Here is a 10,141-nt window from a genome sequence, read left to right as displayed (position 1 = left end):
CTGCCCCTTCAGAACCGGTTCAATGTCAGCTGTGTCTGAGCCCCTGGCGGACATATCCTCTGACCACTGGGCAAATGCTACTGAGCTAAGAAAAACCTATGGGACTTTGTTCTATCCTTATTGCAAGTGATAGCCCTATGTCTGCATAAGGAGTTGCTTTTAGGTCAGCCTACCCATTTTCTCCATCTATTCCAAGGAAACAAAATGGCAGGAAGGAGACTGGGGGGACAAGGGCCCATGGCCTTCTTGGTAGTATATGGTACCTATAAGTAAGTGGCATTAAGAAAGGAAGAATCGGGAACCGAAAAATGGCGGCAGAGTGAACGGAGCTACACAGACCATCTCCCAGAACCAAACTGGAATTACAACGATAACACAGACAAATCGACGGGAAAAACCAACAGAAAAGCAGCTTGCGAGGACCATACAACGAGGGACACTGACTCCATCCCGGTAGGCTTGCGAAGGCGCGAGACGGGGCTGGGAGCCCACGGTCGGCAGCTCGGCAGGGGCCTCAGCTGGGAGCAGCGCCCTCGGGTTATACTCCCAGGCGGCCCCACAGCGCAGCCGGGACAGAGGCTGAAACAGCCACAGCCACTCACCTTGGGCTCCGGCGGAGGGAGGGCGGACTGGACTGGAGCTGTGTCGGGACACTCGGGGTTTGGAGGGCGCTCAGAGCTTGGGCTGAGTGCAGCCACTCAGGACGGTGGCCACATTGCTCCTTCCCAGGGCTCTGAGAGAGGCAGCAGCCCCTCCCTCGGAGATCCAACCCCACCCTGTGGGCCATTGAAGTGCTAATTGAGGCTCACTAACAACCAGCACCTGCCCCACCCTCGTGAAAGCCCCTTGGCTGAGCACCAGAGGGAGTTTTTCAATCAACTGACAACCCAAAACTCATCAATTAACCTAGACTGCTAGCCTCCAGGCAAAAAGCTAGAGGATAACAATACGTTTCCTGGGCTGGCAACTTTAACCAGGAAAGTAAGACTTGACAGTGGTGTTCAACGTGGGTCCTCCCTCGCTCATCTAAACACAGGAGAGGGAGCCACAAACAGCAGAACACCAACACCCACAGGGAGAACTTGACAGACTCCAAAGCCCACAGTGATAGCCAAAATGGTAAAACACAGAAACAGAAGCCAAATGAAAGAGCAAGACACCTCCACCGAAGATGAGATCAATGTGGAGCAATTAGGCATGTTAACAGAGCTAGAATTCAGAGACATGATCTTGAGGAAGCTGAACAGCATGAGTAAGGACATAGAGACACTGAAAATAAGCCAAATGGAAATTAAAAACCAACAAGAAGAGATAAAAAATGACATATCCGAAATGAAAAACACATTGGAAGGTTTAAAAAGCAGAGTAGGGGAAGCTGAGGACTGGATCAGTGAATTAGAAGACAGGGTAGAAAAAATCAACCAATCAGAAAAACAAAAGGAAAAAACTATTAAAAAACAGGAAGACAGCTTAAGAGAACTATGGGACAACTGGAAACGTAATAATATTCGCATCATAGGAGTCCCCGAAGAAGAAGAAAAGGAGCAAGGGATAGAGAATATATTCAAAAAAATTGTGACAGAAAACTTACCTAATTTGGTGAAGGAAGAAGGCATTCAAGTTCAAGAAGCACTGCCCTGGCCAGTTTGGCTCAGCGGTTGAGCATTGGCTTGCAGACCGGAGAGTCCCGGGTTCGGTTCCTGCTAAGGGCGCATACCACAAAAAAAAAAAAAAAAAAAAAAAAAAGAAGCACAGAGAGTCCCAAGTAAGAAGAACCCAAACAGGCCCACACCAAGACACATAGTAATTAAAATGCCACAAATTAAAGACAAAGAGAGAATCCTAAAAGCAGCAAGAGATAAGCAACAGGTTACCTACAAAGGAAACCCCATAAGGCTCTCAGCTGACTTCTCACAAGAAACACTACAGGCCAGAAGAGAATGGCATGAAGTAATCAAAGTCATGAAAAACAAGAATCTGAATCCAAGACTACTCTACCCAGCTAGGCTATCATTCAAAATAGAAGATCAAATAAAGAGCTTCCCAGACAAAAAAAAAGCTAAGGGAATACATTAGCACCAAACCAGCACTGCAAGAAATGTTAAAAGGACTGCTGTAATTAGCAGTAGAAATGGGAAGAAAAATAGAACCACACTAAACAAAAATGGCAATAAATAAGTACATATCAATAATCACCTTAAACGTAAATGGATTGAATGCTCCCATAAAGAGACACAGAGTAGCTGATTGGATAAGAAAGCATGACTCATCTATATGTTGTTTACAAGAGACCCACCTCTCAACAAAAGACTCACATAGGTTGAAAGTGAAGGGATGGAAAAAAATTTTCCAAGCAAATGGAAAGCAAAAAAAAGCTGGGGTAGCAATTCTCATATCTGATAAAATAGATTTCAAAATGAAGACCATAACTAGAGACAAAGACGGCCACTACATAATATTGAAAGGATCTATCCAACAGGAAGATATAACCTTGATAAACATATATGCACCCAATATAGGAGCACCAAAATATATTAAAAATCTTCTGGAGGACTTCCAAGGAGAAATCGACAACAATACAGTCATAGCAGGGGACTTCAACACCCCGTTGACAGCACTGGATAGATCCTCTAGGCAAAAAATTAGCAAGGAAACAGAGACTCTAAATGAAGCACTAGACCAAATGGATTTAATAGATATCTACAGAGAATTACACCCCAAAACTACAGAATACACATTCTTCTCAAGTTGACAGCACTGGATAGATCCTCTAGGCAAAAAATTAGCAAGGAAACAGAGACTCTAAATGAAGCACTAGACCAAATGGATTTAATAGATATCTACAGAGAATTACACCCCAAAACTACAGAATACACATTCTTCTCAAGTGCACATGGGACCTTCTCAAAGATAGACCACATGATAGGACACAAACTAAATCTCTACAAGTTCAAGAAGATTGAAATCATATCAAGCATCTTCTCAGATCACAATGGCATGAAACTAGAAATCAATTGCAACAAGAACATGCAAAGACATTTCAACACATGGAGGCTAAATAGCATGTTATTAAACAATGAATGGGTCACCGAGGAGCTCAAGGAAGAAATTAAAAACTTCCTGGAAACCAATGAAAATGAACACACAACAACACAAAATCTATGGCATGCAGCGAAAGCAGTTCTGAGAGGGAAGTTCATAGCACTACAGGCCTACCTCAAAAAACAAGAAAAATTTCTAATTGACTGTCTAACCTCACAACTTAAAGAATTAGAAAGCAAACAAAAAGAAAACCCCAGAGCAAGTAGAAGGAAGGAAATAGTAAAGATCAGAGCAGAAATAAATGACATAGAGACCAAAAAAACAATTCAAAGGATCAATGAAACAAAGAGCTGGTTTTTCGAAAAGATAAACAAGATTGATGGACCCTTAGCTAGACTCACCAAGAAACAAAGAGAGAGAACCCAAATACACAAAATCGGAAATGAAAGAGGAGAAGTAACAACCAACACCACGGAAATACAAAAGATCATTAACAACTACTATGAACAACTATATGGCAACAAATTCGACAATCTAAGCGAAATGGACAAATTTCTAGAAACACACAGTCTCCCAAAACTATTCCCGGAAGAGATAGAAAACTTGAACAGACCAATAACAACTAAGGAAATTGAAGAGGTAATCAAGACTCTCCCAGCAAACAAAAGCCCAGGCCCAGATGGTTTCACAGGGGAGTTTTACCGAACATTCAAAAAAGAACTAACACCCATTCTCCTCAAACTATTTCAAAAAATTCAAGAAGAAGGAAGACTTCCAAACACGTTCTATGAGGCCAGCATAATTCTAATTCCAAAACCAGAAAAAGACACTACTAACAAAGAAAACTACAGGCCAATATCCCTGATGAACATAGACGCCAAAATCCTGAACAAAATATTAGCAAATCGGATCCAGAAATACATCAAAAAAATTATTCACCATGACCAAGTGGGATTCATTCCAGGGATGCAAGGCTGGTACAATATTCGCAAATCAATAAATGTGATACACCACATAAACAAAATGAAGAATAAAAACCACATGATCATATCAATAGATGCTGAAAAAGCATTCGACAAAATCCAGCATCCATTTCTGATAAAAACGCTCAGCAATGTGGGAATAGAGGGATCATATCTCGACATAATAAAGGCCATATATGAAAGACCTACAGCCAACATCATACTCAATGGACAGAAACTAAAAACATTTCCATTAAGAACAGGAACAAGACAGGGATGTCCACTTTCGCCACTCTTATTTAACATTGTACTGGAAGTCTTAGGCACAGCAATCAGACATGAAGAAAAAATAAAAGGGATCCAAATTGGAAAGGAGGAAGTGAAACTCATTATTTGCAGATGACATGATATTGTACATAGAAAACCCTAAAGACTCCATCAAAAATCTATTAGACTTAATAAATGAATTTGGCAAAGTAGCAGGATACAAAATTAACGTCAAGAAATCGATGGCATTCTTGTACATCAATGATGAACTCACAGAAAGAGAAACTGAAAAAACAATCCCATTTACCATCGCTCCAAAAAAATTACGATACCTAGGAATAAACTTAACCAAAGAAGTAAAGGACCTATTTGCAGAAAACTACAGATCATTGAAAAAAGAAATAGAGGAAGATATAAAAAAGTGGAAGCACATACCCTGTTCATGGATTGGAAGAATTAACATAATTAAAATGTCCATACTACCCAAAGCAATCTATAGATTCAATGCAATCCCCATCAAAATACCAATGACATATTTCATAGAACTAGAACAAATACTTCAAAAGTTCATATGGAACCAAAAAAGACCCCGAATAGCCACAGCAATCTTGAAAAAGAACAAAGTAGGTGGGATCACAATACCAGATATCAGGTTATACTACAAAGCGACTGTAACCAAAACAGCCTGGTACTGGCACAAGAACAGGCATATAGACCAGTGGAACAGAACTGAAAACCCAGAAATGGACCCAAGGGAATACGCTCAATTAATATTTGACAAAGGTGGCAAGAGCATACAGTGGAGTAAAGACAGCCTCTTTAATAAATGGTGTTGGGAAAATTGGATAGCTACATGCAAAAAAATGAAACTAGACCATCAACTTACACCATACACAAAAATAAACTCAAAATGGATAAAAGACTTAAATGTGACCCGTGAATCCATAAAAATTCTAGAAGAAAATGTAGGCAACAAAATTTCGGACATCATATGGAGCAGAATTTTCACTGATACATCACCTAAGGCAACAGAAATAAAGGAGAAAATGAACACATGGGACTACATCAAACTCAAAAGCTTCTGCACAGCAAAAGAAACAATCATCAAAATGGAAAGGCAACCCACTATATGGGAGAACATCATTGCCAATGATGTATCAGATAAGGGGTTAATTTCCAATATATATAGAGTGCTCATACAACTCCACAAAAGGAAGACAAAGAACCCAATTAAAAAATGGCCCTGGCCGGTTTGGCTCAGCGGTTAGAGCGTCCACCTGCGGTCTCGAGAGACCCAGGTTCGGTTCCCGCTAAGGGCACGTACCTCGGTTGCAGTTTGTCCCCGGCCCTGGTTGGTTGTGCGGGTGGCAGCCACTCGATGTGTCCCTTTCACATCGATGTTTCCCTCTCTCTCTCTCTCTACCTCTCTCTCCCTCCCACTCTGTCTGTACAAAAAATGTAAAAATGTCCTCGGATGAGGATTAAAAAAAAAAAAAAAAAATGGGCAGAGGAGCTGAATAGACACCTCTCCAAACTGGACATACAAATGGCCAAGAGACATATGAAGAAATGCTCAACATCGCTAATCATCAGAGAGATGCAAATTAAAACAACAATGAGGTATCACCTCACACCTGTCAGAATGGCCACCATCAACAAATCATCAAACAACAAGTGTTGGCGAGGGTGTGGAGAAAAGGGGACTCTAATACACTGCTGGTGGGAATGCAGACTGGTGCAGCCGCTATGGAAAACAATATGGTGCTACCTCAAAAAATTAAAAATTGAACTTCCATTTGACCCAGTGATCCCACTGCTGGGAGTATACCCTAAGAAGCCTGAAACACCAATCAGGAAGAATATATGTACCCCCATGTTCATAGCAGCACTATTTACAATAGCTAAGATCTGGAAACAGCCCAAGTGTCCATCAGTAGACGAATGGATCAAAAAGCTGTGGTACATATACACAATGGAGTACTATGCAGCGGTAAGAAAGAAAGATCTCTTATCCTTTGAGACGACATGGAGGGACCTGGAAAGTATTATCCTAAGTGAAAGAAGCCAAGCAGAAAAAGACAAATACCACATGATCTCACTTATATACGGAATATAATGAACATAACAGTCTGAGGAATACAGTAGACCCAGACACATGGAAGTAGGGCACAGACTGACATCCCTCAGAAGAGGGGATGGGGGGTGGGGGGGGTGGGAAGAGATAAACCACAGAACTTATATGTATGTATGCATGACTAATGGACATGGACAACTAAGCCGGGGAAAGGGTGGGGGGGGGGGTGCCAATGGGGTAAAAAGGTAAAATATCTGTAACAAAAAAATAAATAAAATAAAAAATTCATAAAAAATAATAATAATAATAATAATTATATCCTCCAAAATGAATAAAGCAAGATTATGCAAATAAAATAAAAAAAAAAAAAAGAAAGGAAGAATCTGGTGTGGGCCTGTGTATGCAGGGAATTGTAGATTTTTATGAAGTCCGGTTATTTAGTTTCTTTCTTAGAGATGTGTTGATGTGAGAATAGAACCATCAACAGCCAAGGTTACAAGAGTGAGCATGTCCCTGCAGGGACCAGAAAACCCTGGGCTAGAGCTGAATGTGATAGCCTTCCAGGCCTCCTGGGAACTATCTTGTCTCAGGCAGCATCTCCCTGGTACTAGGCCTGAGCCTCCTCACCAGTCTCCTGGCTCTGAGCAATCCCCACCTCTGCAATGGGCACTTGGCTCCTGCTCCTTGCAAAATTTGAACTCACACAAACATGGCTCTGGGTTCATCTGGTTATGACACTGGACCTAGTAGTTCGAGAGTCAGTATAATCCAAGGAGGCTCCCTGCTGGCCCCTTTGAGAAGGTCTCCTGTGAACAGAGTGCCCCATGCACCCTCATTAAAGTCCAGGGCAGCTTAAGGGCCATTGTCCTATAGGCTTTTGCCAGGAGTCCCCATTGGGAACCTGTCTAAACGACAGCTGCTAATACTTCCGAATGGGGGTAGGGATGGAGATTTTGGGCAAGGCTACTGAAGTCCCTCATTCCTACTCCCTAATGGCACCACCATTGCCCACACCCTCACCCCACCCCAGGCCTGACTTTTCCCATTAAACCTGACTCTGCTATTTATTCCTGTATACCCTCGAGCCCCTTTCCCAATTTCTGATCCTCAAAAGTGGAACAGCGATGACAAGAGCCCTTCCCTTCCTGGGTTGCTGTGAAAATTAAGTGACATAAACGTTGGAGACCACAAACTATTTGGGAAATAAAGATAATAGATTTTTTTTACCTAGATGCAACTAGAGATCATAAAAAATGTGGATGAGTGTAGGCTGGACATATATTGTTCTAGAAATATGAATATGTTTTGAATTCACACAAGAATGAAGTACATTTCATTATAGAAAAATATTAAATAAGGCAATTTATATGTAGCCCTACAAACATGACTCATAGACTAGAACCATAAAAACAATTTGCAATTTGTCTTTGTCTCTCTTTCTCCTTTAAATGTACACTATGGAGCTAACTTTTTAAAATGTTTTTATTGTTTTGGGCTTTTTTTAGAGAGAGAGGAAGGTAGAGAGAGTTAGAAACATCAATTGGCTGCCTCCTGCACGTCCCCAACTGGGGATCGAGCCTGCAACCCGGAATCGAACCGGGACCTCTCAGTCCATGGGACACCGCTCAATCCACTGAGCCACACTGGCTGGGCTGGCGCTACTTTTTTACTTGCCCCTATGAAATTTAAGCTACTTCCTCATATGACCCCTTCTTTACCCTTTGGCCTGGGAGTAACTTTCAGCTTTCTTCCTCCAGGAGATTTCTTTCTTTCTTTTCTTTTTTTTTTTTTAATTTTCTTTTTCTTTATTGATTTTAGAGAGAGATGAAGGGAGACAGAGATAGAAACATTGATGAGTGAGAACATCCACTGGTCACTTCCTGCATGCCCCCTACTGGGGATTCGGCCCACAACTTGGGCACGTGCCCTGACTGGGAATCAAACCAGTGACCTCTTGGTGCATGGGTCTATGCTCAACCACTGAGCCACACCAGCCAGGCAGGAGATTTCTTGATCAGGCTGTAAGACAACCCCACCCTGGCTCTCTCATGTCAGTGTCCACCTCTCTCATCCACTGAAAATATTCATTCATTCTTTGCCCTCATGATCTCTGGACATGCAGGTAGGTCCCAATATGGCTACTTTCCTAGCTGCCTGGCGAAGCCATCTACTCTCCTGTCTCCTGCCATTGAGATCTCTCTGGCTTGAATCATCCCACTTCATTGGAGCTCTAGAGGACATGTATTAAACTCTTTGTCTTATAGAAGCCCTTTTCCCTAAGCTTGAGGTGAGATGCAAGCATCCTTCACTATCACCCTGTGGACAGGAGAGTCACAGCCGCAAGTCTCCAAACATGCCCATGAGCCAGCATGCTGCAAATGCCCAATACATGGAAACCGTCCTGGGCTTCTGATCCTGCCTCCCACTGCCCCTGTCCTGACAATTTTCAAGCCCTAAGTCCAAAGGCAACCACTAAGTGGCACAGTTACTGAGAGCCAAACTGGGATTCCACTCTAAGCCAAAATGTGCCTTTCTGGTCTTTTCCCACTCTCTCCAGGGAGAACAATTATTTCCACCCCTACATTATGAGGGTAGGTGGGTAGGAGAGAGGGAGAAAGGTGTCCTAGCCAGCCACAGAAACATGATGGATGTGGTAGTCTCCCAAGCGGGCACCAAACAACCTCCCACATTGGCTGCCCTGCTGCATACAGTGATACCTCGGTTCTCGAACATAATTCGTTCCAGGAGGACGGTCGAGAACCAAATTGTTCGAGAACCGAAGCAATGAAACCCAATAGGAAATAATGGAAACTGGATTAATTCGTTCCAAGCCCCAGAAAATGCCTATTTAGTGGCCTAATTTGTATATAATATGTAGAAAAACATAAGTCTCAACAAGAAATAAAAGTGTACAGTATGTCTAAGGGTTAAATTCAGTGTAAAGCGTGACTCTCTCCACAAAGCATGACTCTCTCTCTGCACTCACACTGATGACGCAAGCAAGGCGCGCTGGGCCGAATGAACGCCATTCGGCTCAACTCGGCTCATCTCGGAAGTTCGAGTTCCAAATATTTGTTCGGATTCCAAGACAAAAGTTTCTCGAATCTCCTGGTCGAATACCGATTTGGTCGAAAGTCAAGGCGTTCGAGAACCGAGGTATCACTGTATTTTGTCCTGTTAATAACTCACTCAGGGAACCCACTGAGAGAATTATGAGGCCCCCTGCTCACTGTGACCAAAGGGGTTTCAAGTAATGCCAGGCCTGGAGGTGGAATGAAAACCATGTCCCAGGAAACAGAAGAGGAGAAGGCTGAAGAGAGGAAGGCAATGGGTTTAGGGGAGGGAGTACCTGAATCAGAGCTGCACTGGGGAGAAACCTAGGGTCCAAGGGTCAGGACAGAAGCCCTGGGGTATGGTCTGGGTCTTGTTCTCAGAGTGACCCAGGAGGAGACAATTGGTCTGGAAGGCCAGGCAGTACCCTAGAAATGTCCACACTGGCAAGGCCTATCTCAGATGATTAAATGACAGCAGACAAATTTAACTAAATGTGATAATGGGAACACAAAGGGAAAATGAAGGGAAATAGAATTTTTTTTTTTTAGTTTTTTTTTTATTAATTAATTTTTGCAACAGATGTTTCTCCTTTTTCCCCCACTGATGGGAAATAGAATATTTTAGCAACATAAGGAAATGAGGAGAAAATTACTTTACAATGAAATGTCAAACTTCTGTGCCTGGAGATGTAATCTGGTCATTGCAGGTTCAGGGAAGCAGGGAAATCTGTGGTTATTTCAAG

The sequence above is a fragment of the Molossus molossus genome, unplaced genomic scaffold (genome assembly GCF_014108415.1).
Source record: "Molossus molossus isolate mMolMol1 unplaced genomic scaffold, mMolMol1.p scaffold_m16_p_21, whole genome shotgun sequence".
In the NCBI taxonomy this organism is placed as follows: Eukaryota; Metazoa; Chordata; class Mammalia; order Chiroptera; family Molossidae; genus Molossus; species Molossus molossus.
The sequence above is the reverse complement of the archived record's forward strand: the minus strand, read 5'-3'. Positions refer to the sequence as shown.